The sequence below is a fragment of the Kogia breviceps genome, chromosome 1 (assembly GCF_026419965.1).
Source record: "Kogia breviceps isolate mKogBre1 chromosome 1, mKogBre1 haplotype 1, whole genome shotgun sequence".
In the NCBI taxonomy this organism is placed as follows: Eukaryota; Metazoa; Chordata; class Mammalia; order Artiodactyla; family Physeteridae; genus Kogia; species Kogia breviceps.
Genome location: NC_081310.1, coordinates 81,215,091 through 81,228,271, shown reverse-complemented (window position 1 = coordinate 81,228,271; position 13,181 = coordinate 81,215,091). Strand labels below are relative to the sequence as shown.

The following is a 13,181-nucleotide window of genomic DNA, read 5'->3' as shown; positions in this document are numbered from 1 at the left end:
AGCACAGGGAACTCTACTTAGTGCTCTGTGGTGACCTAAATGGGAAGGAAATCCAAAAAAGAGGGGATATATGTATACATTCAGCTGATTCACTTTGCTGTACAGTAGAAACTAACACAACATTGTGAAACAACTATACCTCAATAAAAGTTAAAAAAAAAACCAAAAATGAGCCTTTTGACTTAAATACAAATTTCTCCAAAGAAGATACACAAATGGCCAACAAGCATATGAAAAGATAATCAACATCATTGGGGAAATGCAAACCCAAACCACAGTGAGATTCCGCTTCACCTCATTAGGATGGCTATTATAAAAAAACAAAAAGAAAACAGAAAATAAGTGTTGACAAGGATTTGGAGGAATTGCTACTCTTCTGCATTCCTGGTGGGAATGTTAAATTGTGCAGCTGCTATGGGAAATATTATGAGATTTCTCAAAATATTAAACACAGAATTACCATATGATTTAGCAATTCACTTCTGGATGTCTCCCCAAAAGAAGTGAAAGAAGGGATTTGAATAGATATTTGCACACCCATGTTCACAGCAGTATTGTTCACAATAGCCCCCAAGATGGAAATAACACAAATGTCTATCAATGGATGAAGTGGTATATACATACAATGGAATATTATTCAACCTTAAAAAGGAAGGAAATTCTGATATGTGCTACAACATGGATTAACCTTGAAGACATTATGCTAGGAGAAATAAGCCAGACGCTAAAGATCACATATTGTATGACTCCATTTATGTGAAATGTCTAGAAATGGCAAATCCATAAAGACAGAAGGTAGATAAGTGGTTGCCAGGGGCTGGCGGACGGGGAATGGAGAAAGACTGCTCAGGAGTATGAGGTTTCTTTTGAGGGTGATGAATACGTTTTGGAATTACAAGGTGGTGATGGTTGCACAACCTTGTGAACATAATAGAAATCACTGAATTGTATATTTTAAAAGCATGAACTTCATGATATGTAAATTATAGCTCAATTTTTTTAAAAATTCAAGTAGTTCCAACTTCATGAAGACTTCCCTGAGCCTCCTAGTTAGTTAACCACTCCCTCCTATGCACAACCTTTAGATCCCGCCTTTATTGTAGACTTATGTAACTTTTTGTAATATACCATCTCCTCTGTTGATTATGAGTGCTTCTAGACAGGACTATGTCTTGTCTGTGCCTGTATCCTCAACTGGCCACAGTGCTTAAAACTCAGGGCTGTAGACAGAGGTTGAATTGGAAAGATTATCTACTTTCCAAGACTTTACCATACACAGCAATATTGAGCGATCCATTTCTTGGATATAATAAATATTATGTACAAACTGTGTGTAAGATTTTAGTGATATAAAAACAAAGATGCATAGTGTCTACCTTAGAGGAACTTACAAATTTTGGGTGGAAATAATTGTACTTAAGTAACTACAATACAAGGCAGAAAATAAGTATCATGTGAATGGCATAATGATCCACACCTAAGAGTTTGGCAAAGTAGAAAATTACTACGTTGGGGCTGATCAGGAAGATTTTGTGGAGGTAGAGGCATGAAAGTGACCTTTAGGGATGTAACAAGATGTCAAAATAAAAGCTTCAGTTGAGGTACATTCCATAGCTATGTGTTGGACCAAAACATAGATGGTAAAAAGGGGAGAAGGGAGAGGCAGGTAACTCTCAATCAGTCACCCACATTGACGGCATAAAGGGATGCTGATAGGAAGCTTTTTGAAATGGATTTCTCTGGAAAGAACTACTGTGTACGAAGAATTCTACCCTCCTCACTAAGGGTGAATGAGGAGAAGGGATATCTGCTCCTTACCTCAAACCAAAGGACAGGACTTTGAAGGAACCATTTGTGGAGCTTAATGTGTGTCTCCTACAGTTTGAGGGACACAGGTCTGCTGACTGGATCACACTGGAGAAATCAAACTCTCGAGGGCTGAGGTGTGGGGAGGTAGCTACACTCCCAGAGTCTGTCTGGATGAATGGTGTTTCCTATGGACCAAATGAGATCCCTGAGGGAAAGGGAATTGGCATGGTTATGCTTAGCCCCTGGTCGAAATGGCCTCCTGTGGGGTTGAAAGCTGGAAATGAACTGCTACTGGACATGTGGATGCTGCAGAAGTGGGGAAAGGGAAGGTCTCTAAGGAACCCATGAAAGTCCCTCAAGGGGGAAATTGGCTTCAAATATCTGCAAGGTCCAGAGAGCACCAGCTAGATCACTTCCACAGCATCAATCAACCAAGAATTCTATGAATCCACGAATTCCCCTCCTCAGGCTCCAGACCCTGAAAAGGCCAAAAACAAGTTTGTAAGATGGGAGAAGCAAAGCAGGAGCATGAGAGGAGGAAAGAGAGAAGCCAAGAGCCCCTCTCTCCCTGATCTTCAAATTTCAGACTTCTAGCCTGCAGCCAGCTGAAGCTGGAGGAGAGGAGACACTTCAACTGTAAGTTGAAGTTACAACATTTCTCATCTAAGACTCACATTTAAATGCCTGGTTGACATTTTGTGCCCTAAAAGGTGACAGTACTGTTATTATCTCTGAGGGACAACCTTTGTCTTTTCTAAATGTAAGAGAGAAATGGCCCCTTGGCGCAGACTTTAAAAGATAGTGGGAGACACAAATGAATTTGCTTTAAGATTCCATTCTACCAGTTGTGCTCGTTCCATGTAACCTTTATAGGTAAAAATTGAAGACGGGGCCTCCAGCAAAGGAATAGAGGTGACAGGATCCAAGCTCCACTTGGAAAAGGAAACACAGATGAACATATCCATCCCTGGGATGGGGATGCAGGAGGGCAGCTGGGACTGTAGACAAGGGGCTGACAGGAAGGGCCTCCAGCTCCAAGCTAAACAGTCATTTAAATACTGGATAAAATTTCAGGAGGTTTTGGTACTTATTTCACATCTTAAGTACCCGAGATCAGTAAAACTAAGTATTTAATACATTTCAAATATAAAAATTCATAAGCATAAATGCAAATATACTGAAATATATTAAACATATCACTTTAATATAAAAATAAAATATTGCTTAAAGGAAATTCTACATAAAATAGTTTAATTCGGATTTCAAATGAAGTAAAATTATAATTGTTTTTAAAGTGATATTAGTCTATCAACGATATCATCGAGCTGTGAAAAACTTTCCAGTTGCTAAAAAATTCTGAATGTATGCTGGTTAAGGGAATGATAAGGAGATAGTTATAAGATGTTCTTAAATATCAGTATTTTCTCTAGTCCCTTATCTTCTTCAAACAACCCTATCTCTTGGTTAATAAGTTTGAGGAGATTTTTTTTGGGGGGGGGGAATATTTTCTTTCTTTGCAGGGAAAATATTTGTTTGTAACAAGCTGTTTTTGTTTGTTTGCTTCAAAGAAAGTATTTCTCATTTGTCTTCATCTTCCTGTCTCATCTTACATAAATGGAGATTCTAATGTGGACACCATATTAATACCAATAGTGTTCTGTTCCTATTCCATTTGTTGGAAACCTTTGTAATAGATAAGAACTATTCTTGCATTAGAAGCTTTGCTTTGGTGGTTGTTATTTTCTTCTTTTGCTTAAGGATTACGGAAGTATAGAAGATGGCTTTCTAAACAAGTGCACTTATATCTGATTCAAGATTTTAATGAAACATGTCTCTGGTATGTATCAAGACATAAATGATTCAGATTTTTTAAACTCCAAAATAACCGTATCACACCAACAGAAATGCCAGTATTCCAGGACTTTAAAACAGCATGGAAGTGGAGTGGTGGACCATTAACCACTGATATTGTAAATCATTCTTCCGTGGGCAATGTGGAGCCAATAGAGACGTCTAAACAAGGAAATGGTGAAGATGTATAGACACAGATGTGACCGGTAAGAGTTGTAGAGAGTATTAAGCCCACCTCCTTCTGCAAAAGGTCAGCAACTTCAGCTTGAGTCACTGACAATCACATAGGAAGTTGATTAATGAGGGGAAAAAAGCTGGGAGAGAGGCATGCAAACATCTGTTGTTTCCCCCTCATCATCCAGTCACCCTTTTCTGGTAAAAACAGCTCTGAGTCTCCTCTGAAGAACTACCTGTACCCCTTTAGCTCATGTGGGTGGGTTTGACTTCCGCTTCAACTCCAGAGATGGTTAGAAATGATTTCTTATAACTTAAAAAACACGTCTCATCTTGCGAATGACTGAGGCCCAGGATTTGTTTATATGGGGGGGAAACCTTTGTTTCTAGATATACTGATTGGTAAAGAGATAGAACTGCTATAGCCATTGTGTGACCCAGAGAGGAGCTAGGAGTCACCGATAAAGTTTCACGGAAAAGGCAAAAGAGTGAGAGATGGCGCTGGAGGCTTCAAAAGAACCAGAAACCATTATTATCTGAGCTTCTACCCAGCTAAGCCTTCTGAAGTTTTCAATTACATGGGCTAATTAATTCCTTTTCTTTTTTCATATTAAGCCAGCTTGAGTCAGTTTTCTGCCATTTGCAACAAAGTTCTAAACGATATTCAGGGGGAAAAAAAGCCATCAATCAGGACTGAGGTGATGGTAGGAAGAAAGACTTACTGGTGAGAAGTCATGAAGGAAAAACAGTTTCAATCTCCCATGCTACCATGTTGCATGGTATCATCCATGCAAAAATGTCACACAAATTACTACCCCTTCCCCAATGAGTCTGGCAGTATAATATCTATGGCTCATAGTGTAGGCTCAGATGTCAGACTGACATGGGTCCACGTTCAGACTACCTAGACTCTGCCCTTAAGATCTGTGCATCCTTGGACAAGTTATTTAACTTCTGTTCTCTAACCTCAGTTTCTTTCTCTACGAAATGGTGATAAGACCTTCCAGTTAAGTTACTAGGAGGATTAAATGACACACTGCATGAGAAAGATTTAGCATAATGCTAGGTATAATGTTATTGATAGTTTCTCTTTTCCAAGCTTGCTGGAGATTATCACTGGGGAAAAATTCTGTTGGAAGTGAAACTACCAATGTTACCTGCCTCCATGTTTATCTTTACCTCCTTTCCCATCTTAATGGAAAGAGGATTTCAGGCTCTCTCTGCCTAAGGCTGATCTTAGCTGGAGAGGTGACACATCTCCTGTCCAAGACTGATCCTTCCTCCTTTCTACTTTATCACAACTCCCATTTCCTTGGAGATTTTGCCCCATCAATGACACCTTTTTGTGTTAATTATCCCCCCTGCCCCCACAGCTGGCAATTTTCTCCCATTTTGTAAAAAAACTCTCCCAGAATAAAATAATACCCTCCTATCAGTAGTTCTCAAAGTGTGATCTGAAGAACTCCTATATCAGAATCACCTGGGGACCAGCTAAACCTCTGGTTACCTCGCCATCACCCTCTCTCCCGTGTATGCTGCGGATATTTCACTTTCCCATGTTCCTCAAATCTTCAAGAAGTACCAAACCTAACCCCCCACCCCACTGATTCTGCAGAAAAAAAGAAACTATCCCCCCACAAACCCCTCTAATTCCCACACTATAAATGTAACTCCACTTATGCCTATTCTTTCTTCTTTCCCCCCTGTCAACATTGACAATATGTACCTTCTCCTTCTGAGGCTAATGACTTTTACATTTATTTCTCATCTTTTCCTACCCTCTTAAGCACTTCACTCGATTATCCTGTCTCTTGTATTTTCAGCATCTCGCTATCTATAGCCTTCTTTCTATTAACATTTAAACATACATAGAAACTTATCCCATTTACAAAAGGCAGTTCTCCCTTAACTTCCTGAATCAAACACCTCCCAATACTGTACTTGTTCACCTCAACTAAACTTCTTGAAGATGTCTACACTTACTTCCCACTCACTACCCACTTCTATTTAATTTTCACCCCACTATTTCACTGAAACCGCTCTCACTTTAGTGACCAAAGAATATTTTGTCAAATCCAGGAGACACTTGGTCCATCCATCACTTGACCTCTCAGTTCCATCTGACACTGCTGTCCATTCCCTTCTTCTTCGAACCTTTCTTCTCTTGGCTTCCTCGATACCTAAGTCTTTTCTATCTCTGCCACTCCTTATCATTCTCCTTCTCAGGCCTCTCTTTCTCTGCCCTTCCCTTATATGGTGGTGTTCCCTACATTACTGAGCAAGGGCTCACTGCCTGATGTGCATAGAAGCCAGTACTAAGGCACCGATTTTTGAGAAAAGAAAGAGCTTTATCACGAGGTTGATTGACAAAGAGACAGGAGGCAAGGTTCTCAAATCTGTCTCCTCAACCCAGAGTCTGGGATGAAATTTATGGGGTTAGTGGAATTTCAAACCTGGATGTTGATTGGTTAGTCTTCAATTAGTCCATATGAGCTACTCATGCTGCTGGAAGTCAGCTTTTCCTTATTGAAGGAATTCTCACTTTGTAAAGGGCTCTGGTGGCAAGATTTCTATTCTTTGAGTTCTGTAGACTGAAGATTCTTGGTTCCAAGGTCATCCTGGAGACACAGGTTTCTGTCTTGCACATGCACAGTGCTATCGCTGTAAAATAACTCCAGCTTTGATTAATCACCAACCTGTTTTAAGGAAGTAAAACCAGTTTAAGCCGGTGCTATTTCAGTTTGCTTAATCAACAACCTATTTAAAGAGACCGAAACAGTTGAAGCTGGTCGATGTTTAACGTGCTATTTCAATTCCCCCCTTTTTCTTCCTACATTCCTTACTCTTGAGGCAAATAGGGCAATGGCCATTCTAGCTGTTCCTGCTGATTGGGGGTGTGGATTTTTATAACAGGAAGGAAATTGTTTTGCATTTAATTATAAATATTTGAAAATTCTAGCTTGAACTCTTGTCTTGAGCAATCATCATGTGAGTCGGGGAGGCCTTTTTAAATATACATGATAGACAGTAAGTACAAAATCTGATGAGTGAAAGGATTAACCCTAAGATACACAGAACTATGACTCTTAACTTTAACAGTCCTTCAAAAACAGACCTTACTCCTTTGGGAAACCATGAAAACATGTTATAGTATCTAATTCTTCTACAATATGAGCTACTCATGCTGCATGATCCTTTTCAAAACTGTAATAATACTTTGTCTTAAGGAAGGGTTTCTCATATAACATTTCATAAGGGCTCATTTGGAGCTTGCTTCTAGGGGCTTTTACCCTAAGCAGGGCAACTGGTAAGACCTTATCCCAAGTTAAGTTGTTTTCTTGACATAATTTGGTGATTGTCTCTTTTAAGGTAGGATTCATCTTTTCAGTCTTTCCCATAGACTGAGGTCTCCATGAAGCATGTAACTTTCACTATATTCCGAGGGTCTGAGACACCCCTTGAGTTATCTTGGCTATGAAGTCTCCTCCACTGCCACTTTGAATAGAAAGAGGCAACCCAAAAGGAGGGATGATTTCTTTTAGTAGGCCCTTGTTACCTCAGAAGCTTTCTCTGTTCAGCATAGAAATGCTTCAACGCATCCTGTGAAGGTGTCCACAAATATGAGCAAATGTCTATTATTTCCCATGGTTCTTGGCATAACAGTAAAGTTTACTTACCAATCATCTCCTGGTTTTGTCCCTCAGGTTTGCAACCCTTTTATTATCGGGCGTGGCCTGGTTTTAGGATTGTTTCTGATGCAGATCAGGCAATTTTGTATTACTTTTTGGATGGTCCTTTGAATTTGTGAACCAACAATAAACCTTTGTAGCCAATGATAGGTTGCATCCCTCCCATAATGGGCTCCTTGATGTAGATGAGTAATAATTCTTTCCATTAAATGCTCAGGTGTAAGCAGTAGTCCCTATTCATTATAAATCCAGCCTTATTTGGTTGTTTGGTACCGAATACCATCTAAGTCTTCTGAGAGTCATCGTGAAATCCCCATTAGTTTGCTCTCTCTAGATCCATTTCGATTTCTGACTGCCTGTGTTATAGCCCGATCAGCCAAATTATTTCCTTTAGCTATATAACTATCAGTCTTTTGGTGGCCTGGGCAATGTACTATGTCTACTTCTTTCAGCATTATAACAGAGTCTAATATGGCCAGTATCTCCTCTCCATGTTTGTTTCCTTCCTGATATTAGTAGACCTCTCTTTCCTTATGACCCCATGGGCATGCACTACAGAGAAGGCATACTTAGAATCATACTTAGAATCAGTATAAATGGTAACCTTGGGGACTTCCCTTGTGGTCCAGTGGTTAAGACTCTGTGCTTCCACTGCAGGGGGCATGGGTTCAAACCCTGGTCAGGGAACTAAGATCCCACATGAAACATGGTGTGGCCGAAAAAAAAAAAAAAAAAAGCAAAAACACTATTAAAAATAAATAAATAAATGGTTACCTTTTCCTTAGCTCCAAGGTGCAGGGCTCTCATGAGGGCTATGAGCTCTGCCTTTTGGGCAGATGTACCTGGAGGAGGTCTTCTGCTTCTAGGGCTTCCTGATGAGTTACTATTTTTTTTTTTTTTTTGGTGGTACAAGGGCCTCTCACTGTTGTGGCCTCTCCCATTGCGGAGCGCAGGCTCCGGACGCACAGGCTCAGCGGCCATGGCTCACGGGCCCAGCTGCTCCGCGGCATGTGGGATCTTCCTGGACCGGGCACGAACCCGCGTCCCCTGCATCGGCAGGCGGACTCTCAACCACTGCGCCACCAGGGAAGCCCCTGATGAGTTACTATTGCATACCCATCCTTTTGAAGTCCCCAGTCCATGAAGCTTCTCCCATCCATAAACATTTCCACATCTGGCTTTTCTAAAGGCTGATCAGTCAGGTAGTCAGGTCAGGTCTGCTAGAATAGACTTCTTCAATTTTTTTATGGTATGGAATGCCTTATGGCATTCCAGAGTACAGCTTAATGGTTCATTGTCATTTCCTCTAAGAGCCTTATATAGGAGTTTGGCCATGTGTCCAAAGTTAGGAATCCAAATATGACAAAACCCAGCCATTCCTAAGAATCCTTGCAATTGCCTTCTGGTGGTGGGTACAACCACCCTAGCTAATGCTTCCCTTCTATCTGGCAGTCAGTTTCTTTGTCCTTTTGATAACTCAAATCCTAGATATTTTACAGTTGGTTGAGAAATTTGCACTTTTCCCTTGGACTTTATATCCCTGGTCTGCCAAAAATTTTAAGTGAGGATTGTATTTTGGTCTGAAGCTTCCTTAGTTTTATTAGCATCCACATATTGAAGTAACATTCCCTCATTTAATTGGAGGTCCCTTAAATCCTTGGCTAAGGCTTCCCTGAAGATGGTGGGAGCATTCTTAAATCCTTGCGGGAGTGCCATCCAACAATATTGTTGTTTTATATTAGTCTCTGGATCATCCCATTCAAAGGCAAACAGTTCCTGGGACTCAGGATTTAGGGATGTGCAATAAAAGGCATCTTTTACATCCAGAATTGTAAACCAGCAAAAGTCTCCAGATAAAGCTGTATAAGGATTTGGCACACTGAGTGTATCCTCTACAATTTGGTTAATGGCTCCCAAATCCTGCACAAAACGATAATCTTTTGTCCCAGGTTTTCATACCGGCAGGATTGGAGTGTTATATGGGGAATGACAAGGTCAGATTAATTGGGATTTAAGACAGGTGGTTAGCAGAGGCTTTATACCTTCTTTCGCATGTCTCTTTAAAGGGCACTGCTTTAAATATAGAGCCTTGGTGCCTGGACAGAGTTCTGCTACTATTCGGTCAGCCCAAACATATGCTCTTACCTTTTGTAGAATTTCTTCAGGGACTTCTGGTTGAGGCTTGTCTCCCAGTTGTAGTAGTGCAGCTTGGAGGGTGCAGGCTTGCTTTTTCTGCTGAGGAAGTCATTTAATTTTGTTAGTAGACCTTGCCTCAACAAGGGAGTAGGGCATTCAGGCATATATGGAAAGCTGTGCTTTAAATATGCTTTTTTCCAATTATACAGATCAGAGAGAGAAAAGGAGGAGGGCACATATACAGATCCCCTGGGTTGACCTTGGTCATTTAGACCTGTGGGAACTTGTTGTCTCCATGGATATTGCCCTGCCTGAGGCAGAGTACCCCCTGGGTCAAATTGAGTACCCTCACGGGTTTGGGGAGGGAGGACCCTGTTGACTATCTGGTAAGGAAGGGTACAGGGCTGGGGCCAGACCTGGGGCTCTAGGAGGATTGCTGGTGGAAGCTTCGGCACCACTCAGAGGGATTTCCCCCTTCATAAGGCAGGGGAATGGCGGGAGGCACCAAAGGAGGAGACAAATGTAGTTAAGTGGAGATCATCACTGGGCTCTGACTCAGGGAAAACAGGTTTTTTCTGAGGGCCTTCCTCTGAACCATAACTTTACATATCTTCTGCAAATTCTTATTCTGATATAGAGACTCAGGTTTCACTGCTGAGAACTGTTCAGCAGTTTTAACTGCTGAACAAAATATCTTAGAAAAACCAGTCGAAGTCAAACGTCGTGAGCCCACTACTTGTGCTTGCCTACTACTGATCTGAAGAAAGTTGATAACCACAGTGCAAGGCAGAGCTGATAGTAGGACAGCCAAGGGTCCTCCATCTGGGAGTTCCTTCTCTGAAGAAAAACAAGCCCTTCGTGAAGTCTGAGTTTTGCAGCTGGCTGACCAGACTTCCTTCGCTATATTGCTCAGAATAGTGTGTGTGTGTGTGTCACACACACACACACACACACACACACTCTTAAAAGCAGTTCAGTGCTAGCTCCTTGATAGCTTGGCTCATACAAAAGAGGGTTAAAATTCTCTATGAAGAAAAACTAAAATGTGTCTAATTGTAAAAGACTCCTCCCTTGCAAGAAACAGGTATAAAGCTGATTTTTGTCCCATTTCTCCTCTCTTTTGCAAACCAAGTCTAATCGTAAAATAGTCTTACAATTAGAAGACCCATTCTTGGGCCATTTTCCCCTGACCCCAGCTGATACTGGGTCAGGCAGTGTTACAAAAGAAAATAATTTTCTTCTTTTTCATAACTCCAGTATACCATATACAGTAGGAAGTCAAATAGAACACCAAGAACATAATACATTAAAACAGAATAAAAGCACATCACTAAAAGAACCATATTGTTATCAGAAAGGACAGGTACAAACAGAACAAAGCACAAACTTACTGATAGAGATCTATACCCAGATGATTCTGGTTATTATCTGCATTAGAAACATCTCCATCTTCAAAATACTTCAATCTTCTCAGGCCATTCTCTAGATGTATTTAAGAGCTATTTTCACAAAAAATGTTCTTATCAAGTTTTGCTTGTGTTTTGGAAGATTTTTTGCTTTATTTTACAGTTGGCTAAATGTAGGCCAAGTTTGACTGTTGTATTTCTTATTTAAACTGCAAGTAATTATATATTGTAAAATCAGTTTGTCCTGTTACTACCTTAACAATCTCAACCTTCCTAAAATATCTATTTGTCTAATAACATTGCCCCACCTGTTTTGTTTCTCTTTAATCTGTCTTTTGTCAAATCACTCTAAAGACACAAAGCTTTGCTTTTTAATCCATGCTGACCTCCCATTTGGAAAATTGATGATTTCTCCTAGCTCCCATTTCACTGATTTTACTCCTTATATTTCCTAATTACTTTTACTGTGCTTACTCAATTCCTTAGACTGATTGATATGATAATGTTTTTCTTTCTTTTTTCCCCCCTTCCTGTTAAATTAGCAGGGGTACTGTTAACATTCCCCATTTTGGAAGTGTTTTTTCCTCAGGATAACCAGAGCAAAATGACAGGAAGCAGAGTCAGCAAAGCTTTGCTGCAGTCATCCAATAGTTAACCCTATTGGCCAATTCCTCACAAATAAAACAGTCACCGACAAACATAGACAAGCAGAGAAATCCAAAGACCACAGGCTCTAACCCAGGGTTTGGGACTCTAATCCTTTGAGTACTTCAGCAGCTGTAACTTTTTATATTGGCCCCCTTAGGGTGGGGCTTGAACCCACAAACCTGACTTGCCTCCGGAAATGCTGCCACCAGAGCCCTTTACAAAGTGAGAAGTCCTTCAATAAGAAAAACCTGGCTTCCAGCAGCATGAGTAGCTCATATGGACTAATTCAAGACTAACCAATCACCGTCCAGGTTTGAAATTTCTCTAACCCCTTAAACTTTGCCCCGACGATAGATCAAGGAGACAGGTTTGAGAGCTTTGCCTCCCACCTCCTTATCAGTCGACCTCAAGATAAAGCTCTTTTCTCAAATGCCACTGCCATAGTATTGGCCTCTATGAGCGTTGCGCAGCGAGCCCTTGCTCCGTAACACTCAGAGCCCTGTCCTAGCCCCCTGTTTCTCTCCTACTCGACTCACTCACCCTGGGAATCTTAACCGCTCCTATTGTTTCAATTAATAACTATGTGTGGAGGAGTTTCACCTATATATTCCTACTCCAAATTTATCCTGAGTTCCAGATCCATGAAATCTAGATGGCATTTGTACTTAAATGCCTCACAGGTAACCTCATAATGTACATAATCAAAATTAACTTGCTAATTTCCGCTCAACCTCCATCCCGGTAAAAGGCATCCTCTGCAAGTTGCCTGACCCAGGAACTAAGAAGTCATCCTTGACGCCTTCTTCCCTCTCACTCTCTGTTATTAATTCTCCCTCCTAAAGGTTTCACACCTGGAAGCCTGCAACAGCCTGACCTTTCTCCAGTTTTGCCCCCTTCCGATCCAGGGTGATATCCTGGAGGAAAAGATCACAGTTACACTAGCTATTAGGTTCTAAATATTTGCTGTGGTTAAGTTTAAAATTAAGCTCCAAGCTTCCTATCAGCCAAGGCAAAAATGAAGGAAAAGTAATCTTCATACGTTTTAATGTTTGTTCTAACGCTAACACTAAAACAAATTTCTCAAGAGGCGATTTATATAGGGAGCAATAAGTGATGTAATGAACAGTCCTCAACAACATTCCTACGATATATTCTATAATTTCATTCCGCAAGTATTTATGGAGTACTTATGACTCAGGCACTGTGTTCACTACTGGAGATAAAACAGTGAATGTGGTTGTTTCTTATCTCATAATTCAAACCGAGTTTGGGCATAATATTAAAGCCAACCCTCTAAGGACAATTTGGTGGGAAGAGGGCTTATTTCCCAAGCCAAACCTGCCTGATGGTAAAGCCAAAGTCACAATAGCAGTTGCTCAGTCCTCCACGACTGAGCACCTACCTACCCCCACCCCTGCCACTCTGCAGCCCCAGAGCACGATTTCAGGATTTCTACCCTTTCTTTTCA

The 13,181-nt window shown here is 40.8% G+C and overlaps 1 long non-coding RNA gene across 1 annotated transcript; it reads right to left on the bottom strand.

The window, feature by feature from the left end:
- Positions 1-6,281: 6,281 nt before the first annotated feature.
- Positions 6,282-11,108, bottom strand: LOC131755132 (uncharacterized). Its single transcript, XR_009335399.2, has 3 exons — positions 11,051-11,108; positions 9,669-9,758; positions 6,282-6,530 (listed from the first exon to the last, which is right to left on the bottom strand). It is a non-coding gene; the product is annotated as an uncharacterized lncRNA (long non-coding RNA).
- Between the last annotated feature and the right edge of the window lie 2,073 nt (positions 11,109-13,181).